A 9805-nucleotide genomic window follows, 5' to 3' on the forward strand; every position below is an offset into this window, starting at 1 on the left:
TTTTGTTTGTTTTTATTTTAGCTTTGCAACATATTTGCATTGTGTCTCTCCTTTTTGAGCTCCAGCAGCACCCAGGCTGCAGTCATGCTACTGAATCCACTGCTAATTCTAGCCATGCTATATGTTGCAGGAATGTCACAAGTTTTCAAGGTGTATTTCATTTGTTGCAATGTGTGAAATTTGTGACTCCACACCAAAATCAACAATAAAACCAGCATGTAAAATGTGACTTGTTAGGATGCCTCCACAGTGCCATTTTTATGCTGTGTGCCCATACCCTAAAGCTCTAGCAGTATAGTTTAAGCATCCGTAGCCACAAGGAACTCGGATGCATAGCTACTAGAGATGAGCGAACGTACTCGTCCGAGCTTGATACTCGTTCGAGTATTAGCGTGTTCGAGATGCTCGTTACTCGAGACGAGTACCACACGATGTTCGAGTTACTCTCACTTTCATCTCTGAGATGTTAGCGCGCTTTTCTGGCCAATAGAAAGACAGGGAAGGCATTACAACTTCCTCCTGTGATGTTCCAGCCCTATACCACCCCCCTGCTGTGAGTGGCTGGCGAGATCAGGTGTCACCCGAGTATATAAATCGGCCCCTCCCGCGGCTCGCCACAGATGCATTCTGACATAGCTCAGGGAAAGTGCTGCTGATGCTGGAGCTGCTATAGGGAGAGTGTTAGGAGTGATTTTAGGCTTCAAGAACCCCAACGGTCCATCTTAGGGCCACATCTGACCGTGTGCAGTACTGTTGAGGCTGCTTTTTGCAGTGTTGCGCATTTTTTTTTTTGTATATCGACCGTGCAGAGCATTGCGTCCTCAGTCTGCAGTAATTTTACATAGTATAGGGCCAGTAGTGCTGAGGCAGGGACAGTGAAAAAGGTGAAAGACATATACTGTCTATATAGGCAGTGGGCTTTTCCAAAAAAATTTGGGACAAAAAAATCTATTTGGGCTGCCTGTGACCGTCCTGAGTGTACTGCGTCTCTGCTGGGGGTAGTAGTCCTTAGTAGGCTAAGTGTTACAGCAGGCTTGCGCAAAATTCTTTCCTGGCTCTGCTGTGCGTTCCGTAAGCAAAGTCAGCCTCCAACCACAGGCCAATAAGCGGCACATTTAATTACAGCGTTCTGTTTCTGCACTACTGGTAATACACCATGCTGAGGGGTAGGGGTAGGCCTAGAGGACGTGGACGCAGGCGAGGACGCAGAGGCCCAAGTCAGGGTGTGGGCACAGGCCGAGCTCCTGAACCAGGAGTATCGCAGCCGACTGCTGCGGGATTAGGAGAGAGGCACGTTTCTGGCGTCCCAAGATTAATCTCACAATTAATGGGTCCATGCGGTAGACCTTTATTAGAAAATGAGCAGTGTGAGCAGGTCCGGTTGTGGATGGCAGGAAGTGCATCCAGCAATCTATCGACCACCCAGAGTTCTGCGCCGTCCACTGCTGCAACTCTGAATCCTCTGGCTGCTGCTCCTCCTTCCTCCCAGCCTCCTCACTCCATTACAATGACACATTCTGAGGAGCAGGCAGACTCCCAGGAACTGTTCCCGGGCCCCTGCCCAGAATGGCCAGCAATGGTTCCTCTCCCACCGGAGGAGTTTGTCGTGACCGATGCCCAACCTTTGGAAAGTTCCCGGGGTCCAGGGGTTGAGGCTGGGGACTTCCGGCAACTGTCTCAAGAGCTTTCAGTGGGTGAGGAGGACGATGACTATGAGACACAGTTGTCTATCACTCAGGTAGTAGTACTTGGAGTAAGTCCGAGGGTGGAGCGCACAGAGGATTCGGAGGAACAGCAGCAGGACGATGAGGTGACTGACCCCACCTGGTTTGCTAAGCCTACTGAGGACAGGTCTTCAGAGGGGGAGGCAAGTGCAGCAGCAGGGCAGGTTGGAAGAGCCAGTGCGGTGGCCAGGGGTAGAGGTAGGGCCAGACCGAATAATCCACCAACTGTTCCCAACGCGCCCCCTCGCGCCATGCCACCCTGCAGAGGCCGAGGTGCTCAAAGGTCTGGCAGTTTTTCACTGAGTGCAGACGACCGACGAACAGTGGTGTGCAACCTTTGTTGCGCCAAGATCAGCCGGGGAGCCACCACCACCAGCCTCACCACCACCAGCATGCGCAGACATATGATGGCCAAGCACCCCACAAGGTGGGACGAAGGCCGTTCACTGCCTCCGGTTTGCACCACTGCCTCTCCCCGTGTGCCCCAACCTGCCACTGAGATCCAACCCCCCTCTCAGGACACAGGCACTACCGTCTCCTGGCCTGCACCTACACCCTCACCTCCGCTGTCCTCGGCCCCATTCACCAATGTCTCTCAGTGCACCGTCCAGCCGGCGCAAGCGCAAGTACGCCGCCACGCACCCGCACACTCAAGCGTTAAACGTGCACATAGCCAAATTGATCAGCCTGGAGATGCTGCCGTATAGGCTTGTGGAAATGGAGGCTTTCAAAAGCATGATGGCGGCGGCAGCCCTGCGCTACTCGGTTCCCAGTCGCCACTACTTTTCCCGATGTGCCGTCCCAGCCCTGCACGACCACGTCTCCCGCAACATTGTACGCGCCCTCACCAACGCGGTTACTGCCAAGGTCCACTTAACAACGGACACGTGGACAAGCACAGGCGGGCAGGGCCACTATATCTCCCTGACGGCACATTGGGTGAATTTAGTGGAGGCTGGGACAGAGTCAGAGCCTGGGACCGCTCATGTCCTACCCACCCCCAGAATTGCGGGCCCCAGCTCGGTGGTGGTAGCTGCGGCGGTGTATGCTTCCTCCACTAAACCACCCTCCTCCTCCTACGCAACCTCTGTCTCGCAATCAAGATGTGTCAGCAGCAGCACGTTGCCAGCAGTCGGTGTCGCGCGGCGTGGCAGCACAGCAGTGGGCAAGCATCAGCAGGCCGTGCTGAAACTACTCAGCTTAGGAGAGAAGAGGCACACGGCCCACGAACTGCTGCAGGGTCTGACAGAGCAGACCGACCACTGGCTTGCGCCACTGAGCCTCCAACCGGGCATGGTCGTGTGTGACAACGGCCGTAACCTGGTGGCGGCTCTGCAGCTCGGCAGCTTCACGCACGTGCCATGCCTGGCCCATGTCTTTAATTTGGTGGTTCAGCGTTATGAGCAGCGTAGAGCTATAGTGGAATACAAACTCCAACATGGGCGGCGCAGTGGGAGTCAGCCTCCTCAATTCTTTACAGAAGAGTGGGCCTGGTTGGCAGACATCTGCCAGGTCCTTGGAAACTTTGAGGAGTCTACCCAGATGGTGAGCGGCGATGCTGCAATCATTAGCGTCACCATTCCTCTGCTATGCCTCTTGAGAAGTTCCCTGCAAAGCATAAAAGCAGACAGTATGTCGCTGGATACTCAGAGAACCCTCCTGTCTATATCTCAGCGTGTTGAGGAGGAAGAGGTGGAGGAGCATGAGGAGGAGGGGGAAGAGACAGCTTGGCCCAACTGCTGAGGGTACCCATGCTGCTTGCCTGTCATCCTTTCAGCGTGTATGGCCGGAGGAGGAGGAGGATCCTGAAAGTGATCTTCCTAGTGAGGACAGCCATGTGTTGTGTACAGGTACCCTGGCACACATGGCTGACTTCAGGTTAGGATGCCTTTCTCGTGACCCTCGCGTTACACGCATTCTGGCCACTACGGTTTACTGGGTGTACAAACTGCTCGACCCACGGTATAAGGAGAACCTTTTCACTCTCATACCCGAAGAGGAAAGGGGTTCGAGAGTGATGCTATACCACAGGACCCTGGCGGACAAGCTGATGGTAAAATTCCCATCCGACAGCGCTAGTGGCAGAAGGCGCAGTTCCGAGGGCCAGGTAGCAGGGGAGGCGCGGAGATCAGGCAGCATGTACAGCACATGCAGGGGAACACTCTCTAAGGCCTTTGACAGCTTTCTGGCTCCCCAGCAAGACTGTCACCGCTCCCCAGTCAAGGCTGAGTCGGCGGGAGCACTGTAAAAGGATGGTGAGGGAGTACGTAGCCGATCGCACGACCGTCCTCCGTGACGCCTCTGCCCCCTACAACTACTGGGTGTCGAAGCTGGACACGTGGCCTGAACTCGCGCTCTATGCCCTGGAGGTGCTTGCTTGTCCTGCGGCTAGCGTCTTGTCAGAGAGGGTGTTTAGTGCGGCTGGGGGAATCATCACGGATAAGCGTACCCGCCTGTCAGCCGACAGGCTTACACTCATAAAGATGAACAAAGCCTTGATTTCTCCAGACTTCTCTTCCACACCAGCGGACAGCAGCGATACCTAAACAATACGTAGGCTGCACCCGCGGATGGAAGCATCGTTCTCTATCACCACAAAAAACGGGGACCTTTTAGATTCATCAATCTGTGTATTATATTCATCCTCATCCTCCTCCTCCTCCTCCTGAAACCTCACGTAATCACGCCGAACGGGCAATTTTTCTTAGGCTCACAAGGCTCAGTCATATAATTTTTGTAAACAATTTTTATACGTTTCAATGTTCATTAAAGCGTTGAAACTTGCACCTGAACCAATTTTTATTTTAACTCGGCTGCCTCCAGGCCTAGTTACAAATTAAGCCACATTAACCAAAGCGATTAATGGGTTTCACCTGCCCTCTTGGTTGGGCATGGGCAATTTTTCTGAGGTACATTAGTACTGTTGGTACACCAATTTTTGGGGGCCCTCGCCTACAGTGTAATCCAATTAATTTTTTACCGACCTGCATTAAAGCTGACGTTACATCAGCTGTGCTGGGCACTGCAATGGGATATATTTATGTACCACCGGTGGCTTCCTGGCACCCACCCATGCTGTCGGTCTACACGGAGTTGTAACTGCATGTGTCCACTTCTAAAGAACCCCAGTCTGACTGGGGCATGCAGTGTGGGCCGAAGCCCACCTGCATTTAACATGACATTACCTCAGCTGTGATGGGCAATGCAATGGGATATATTTATGTACCGCCGGTGGGTTCCAGGGAGCCACCCATGCTGTCGGTCCACACGGAGTTGTAACTGCATGTGTCCACTTCTAAAGAACCCCAGTCTGACTGGGGCATGCAGTGTGGGCCGAAGCCCACCTGCATTAAACATGACATTACCTCAGCTGTGCTGGGCACTGCAATGGGATATATTTATGTACCGCCGGTGGGTTCCAGGGAGCCACCCATGCTGTGGGTCCACAGGGACTTCACAATAGGGAGTTGTACCTGCCTGTGTCTATGAATTAAAAACCCCGGTCAGGTTGGGGCCATGCAGTGTGGGCCGAAGCCCACCTGCATTTAATCTGACGTTAGCTCTGCTGTCCAGGGCACTGCAATGGGATACATTTATGTACAGCTGGTGGGTTCCAGGGAGCCACCCATGCTGTGGGTGCACACGGAATTCCCATTGCGGAGTTGTAACTGCCTGTGACTATTTATAAAAAACCGCGGTCTGACTGGGGCATGCAGACACCTTGACAGAATGAATAGTGTGTGGCACATAGGTTCCCCATTGCTATGCCCACGTGTGCAGCTCCAGATGGAGGTGGCACAGGATTGGATTTCTCATTGCTTCTGTACAGCATTGTGGACTATCGCCCCGCCCCTTTTAAAGAGGGTCGCTGCCTAGCCGTGCCAACCCTCTGCAGTGTGTGCCTGCGGTTCCTCCTCATGGCAGACGCACTTATAAATAGACATGAGGGTGGTGTGGCATGAGGGCAGCTGAAGGCTGCGCAGGGACAATTTGGTGTGCGCTGTGGACACTTGGTCGTGCAGGGGGGGGGGGGGTTGGGCAGCATGTAACCCAGGAGAAGTGGCAGCGGAGTGTCATGCAGGCAGTGATTGTGCTTTGTTGGAGGTAGTGTGGTGCTTAGCTAAGGTATGCATTGCTAATGAGGGCTTTTCAGAAGTAAAAATTGTTGGGAGGGGGGGGGGCCCACTGTTGCCGCTATTGTGGCTTAATAGTGGGACCTGGGAACTTGAGATGCAGCCCAACATGTAGCCCCTCGCCTGCCCTATCAGTTTCTGTGTCGTTCCCATCACTTTCTTGAATTGCCCAGATTTTCACAAATGGAAACCTTAGCGAGCATCGGCGATATACAAAAATGCTCGGGTCGCCCATTGACTTCAATGGGGTTCGTTATTCGAAACGAACCCTCGAGCATCGCGAAAATTTCGTTCCGAGTAACGAGCACCCGAGCAGTTTGGTGCTCGCTCATCTCTAATAGCTACTCTTACTACAGAAGTCACACAGAGGCCTTTTGCCACATGGATGTCTGCACTGCTGGAGCTCAGAAAGGATGACTCTGCTAAAAGACTACATGCTGAAAAGTATATTGGAACATTTATATAAATTGCACAAAGGAAGATGATGATTGTCCGTTCAGACGAGGCCAACTTTCGGTTACTTTATGAATCATCGTTCTCCATGCTTTCCTATCCTTGACTGCTTCTTTCAGTTCCTTCATGTGTATGCTTGTATCCGTCTTGATTGCGTCCAACCAGTGTGGTCTTTGGCGTCCTCTTCTTCAGGACCCACTAGCTTTGCCTAACATCAATGTTGTTTCCAGAGAATTCTCTCACATGAGGTAGGAGAGCCGCTGTTTGCTGATTTTGCACTCTAGCAATACTTTTGGTTTGGTATGCTCTAGGACCATCTTGTTGGTGACCATTGCCAACCATGGTATACACAGCATCTTCCCCAGCACCATAGTTCAGAAGAATCAATTTTCCTGTTTCGGCGCAGCAACAGGGGCCTTCTAGACGATAGGTGCTGTTGCGGAGTCTCCCCACGATGTTTCTTATGGTATGGTGTCAGCATAAATGGTGAGGATCAAATCAATAAATCTTTATTCCTCCATGTTTTTTATAGTAATTTTCTATGGACTACTGAAGGAAGCTGTGGTTCAAGTTCCCAAGGTGGTTCTGCATTACATCTGCCTCACCTTATTTTGGTAGTGTGCGCTGTTGGCTTTTTCTATACCAGTATAGCATGGTGTCATCATTGGCGCTTCAGCACCATCACGTGTGCTGGCATGATGACATTGAGTAGACGGAGGTATTTTTAACTTAACTTCAGTAGCCCTCAAGTCTTGTTAAAACGAGAACAAGGGCATACTTTATCCCTTTAAACATTACTATATTGCGCCCCTTTCTATATATCGGTAGCATGGTCCATGCCTTGTGCCTTTTAACTTGGATTATTGCAAGACCTCAGGACAAAAAAATAAACACTGAGCAGGACTCCAGGGTGCTAGTGGATTATACCCCAATTAGGGACCCTACTAAGCACCAGGTAAATCCTTATCTAACATACAAACTGTGTATACTAGAATATCGCATACCTAGGAACTGTCCCGCTCACTTCTGTTATAGTTCAGTTTGTCCTTAGTCTGTACAATGTAAGGCTCTCCACTTGAAACGGTGAATTGTAAAATCAACATCGGTTTGAACCTTGTGTGAAAGTGTATGTATTAGTTTTTGAAAGCTGGAAATGTACAAAATATTGACAGCTTCGGGGTGGTTGTTGTTGTTCCTAACATGGACGTCTCTATACAGCCTGTAGGAATAGTTAGTTTATATATGTTTTATGATGGTTTACAAAAGTAGTAAATGTCATGTTTTGAAATGCTATGTGAAATGGTTTTATCTTTTCAGGAACATTGTTTCAATTTTCTGATGGATACAGAACACAAAGTAAATTAGAGGGCTGCATAACTTCCTTATATGATGTTCACAAGTCCTTTTCCTTAAACTAAGATATTATCTCTAGTACCCCATTCCAAAACTCATGTAATTTTACACAATCCCAGACCATATGCATTAAATTTGAACCCTCTATATAACATTTCAGACAATCTTGAGTTTAACCCTTTCCAATCCACTGTCTGACGTCTGAAGACATTCTGATTGAAGGCTGTACACCTCCGGCATGGTATTTTTACTATATATTACTGGCCGCTCTGTCGGGGGCCTCTCCAGCATGTCCAATACTGCAGTACTGGCACTAGCCAGCAGATGGCGCCATTGTATAATGGCAGAAAGAGAAAGCTCCCTAGAAAACCCTGAATCCAAAATTGGATTGCAAAGGGTTAATTTAATACCCATGTTAAACAACTTTAATAGGGTACAATAAACTATGCAGAAAATACAATTGCAGTATTCAGTCTCACATAGATTACCGTAAATACTAGAGTATAAGCCAAGGCACCAAGTTTTACCCCAAAAAACTGGGAAAACTTTTTGACTCTAGTATAAGCCTACGGTGGGTTTATGCTCTAGTGAGGTCCGTGAACCATTGCTTTCGATAGGGCCGCCGCTGCTGCTGGCGGCCCCATTGAAAGCATTGGGCTGCGTGAAGTGATTTTTGGGAAAGGGCTTTAAAAATAAGCCCTTCCCTTAAAATCATCTCTAACGTGTTTAAAAATAAATAAATGCTCGCGCCGCCGCCGCTGCTGTCTACTTGAGGCGCGTCCAGCAGTGCAGTGAAGTTCTTTTAGCAAGCGGGGATTTCCCCGCCTGCTGAAAGGGCTGTATCAGATTGGCTGAGTGCTGCCTGTGATTGGTCACAGCAGTCAGCCAATCACAGACAGCTCTCAGCTGTCATTCGATGAATGGCTGAGTGTTCAACCAATCAGATACAGCCCTTTCAGCAGGCGTGGATTTTAAATCCCCGTCCGCTGAAAGAACTGCACTGCCAGACGACCAAGCGTTTGAGCCCCGACAGCGGCAGAGAGAGGAGTATGTACTTTTATTTTTTTTACACGTTACGGATAATTTTCAGGGAAGGGCTTATATTTAAAGCCCTTCCCTGAAAATCACTGCACGCTGCCCATTTCTTGCAATGGGGCCGCCGTTAGCAGCGGTGGCCTCCTAGAAAGAAATGGCACATGGACCTGCACTCGAGTAGAAGCCAAGGGAAGCTTTTTCAGCGTAAAAAAAAAGTGCTGAAAGTCAGCTTATACTAGAGTATATACGGTACATTGGAATCATATGCAACTGTGGCCTGTTTCATCGCAAATATGCTCTAAGTCTTATTCCCATTTTATTGGGAATTGCTGTAAATAAAGAAGCTGTCTATATAGATGACACCCTTTGTAGCTCTAGAACACCAAACTGTTCTAAACTATAGGAGACCCACCACCACCACCACCACCACCAGATTAGCCTTATCCTTTCTTGCAAAAATCCCTCCAACCTTTAAAAAAAATTAAAAAATAAAAAATATTTAAGTCGCAATTTATGCTTGGGGGCTCCTTCACATGGGTGCTGCGATTTTCAGTTGGTCGCATAATGGCCGAAACCGCAGCATTAGGGGCAGCTGTGACCAAGTCACAGCTGCATCTCCCGTTTATGTTCCCGTTCACACAGCCCTGGTGCGGCAAGTGTAGGCCGGGCCAAGGATATCATCGGGCAGGGGGAGAGAGTTTAGCTCTGCTAAACTCCTGCCACCTCTCTGGCTGTCTGCAAGGTGATGGGGCAGGATCTAGTTTGCTAATCTCTGTCCTGCCCCATTCTATTGCTGGCAGCTGGCAAGGGGTGGAAAGGGGGTGGGAGTTTAGCAGAGCCTTTGCAGAACTCCCTTCCACCTCCTTTTTGGCAGTCCCATAGGAGTCTAAGTAATCGGCCACCGTATACCAGTCGGAAGATAGTTCCAGAACTATCTTTTCCGGCCGCCTGGAAGGTGCACCGCTATCTTTTCAGAATCTAATGCATCAGATGGCCGCGTATATAGTCTCAACTGTGAAAACGCAGCTGATATGCGCTCATTTGAATAAGCCCCAAGTTTGTGTGACAGCTGTGCTTCTGTGTCCCAAAAATTGTCCTATGGAAAAA

The sequence above is a fragment of the Eleutherodactylus coqui genome, chromosome 6 (genome assembly GCF_035609145.1).
Source record: "Eleutherodactylus coqui strain aEleCoq1 chromosome 6, aEleCoq1.hap1, whole genome shotgun sequence".
Taxonomy (NCBI): Eukaryota; Metazoa; Chordata; class Amphibia; order Anura; family Eleutherodactylidae; genus Eleutherodactylus; species Eleutherodactylus coqui.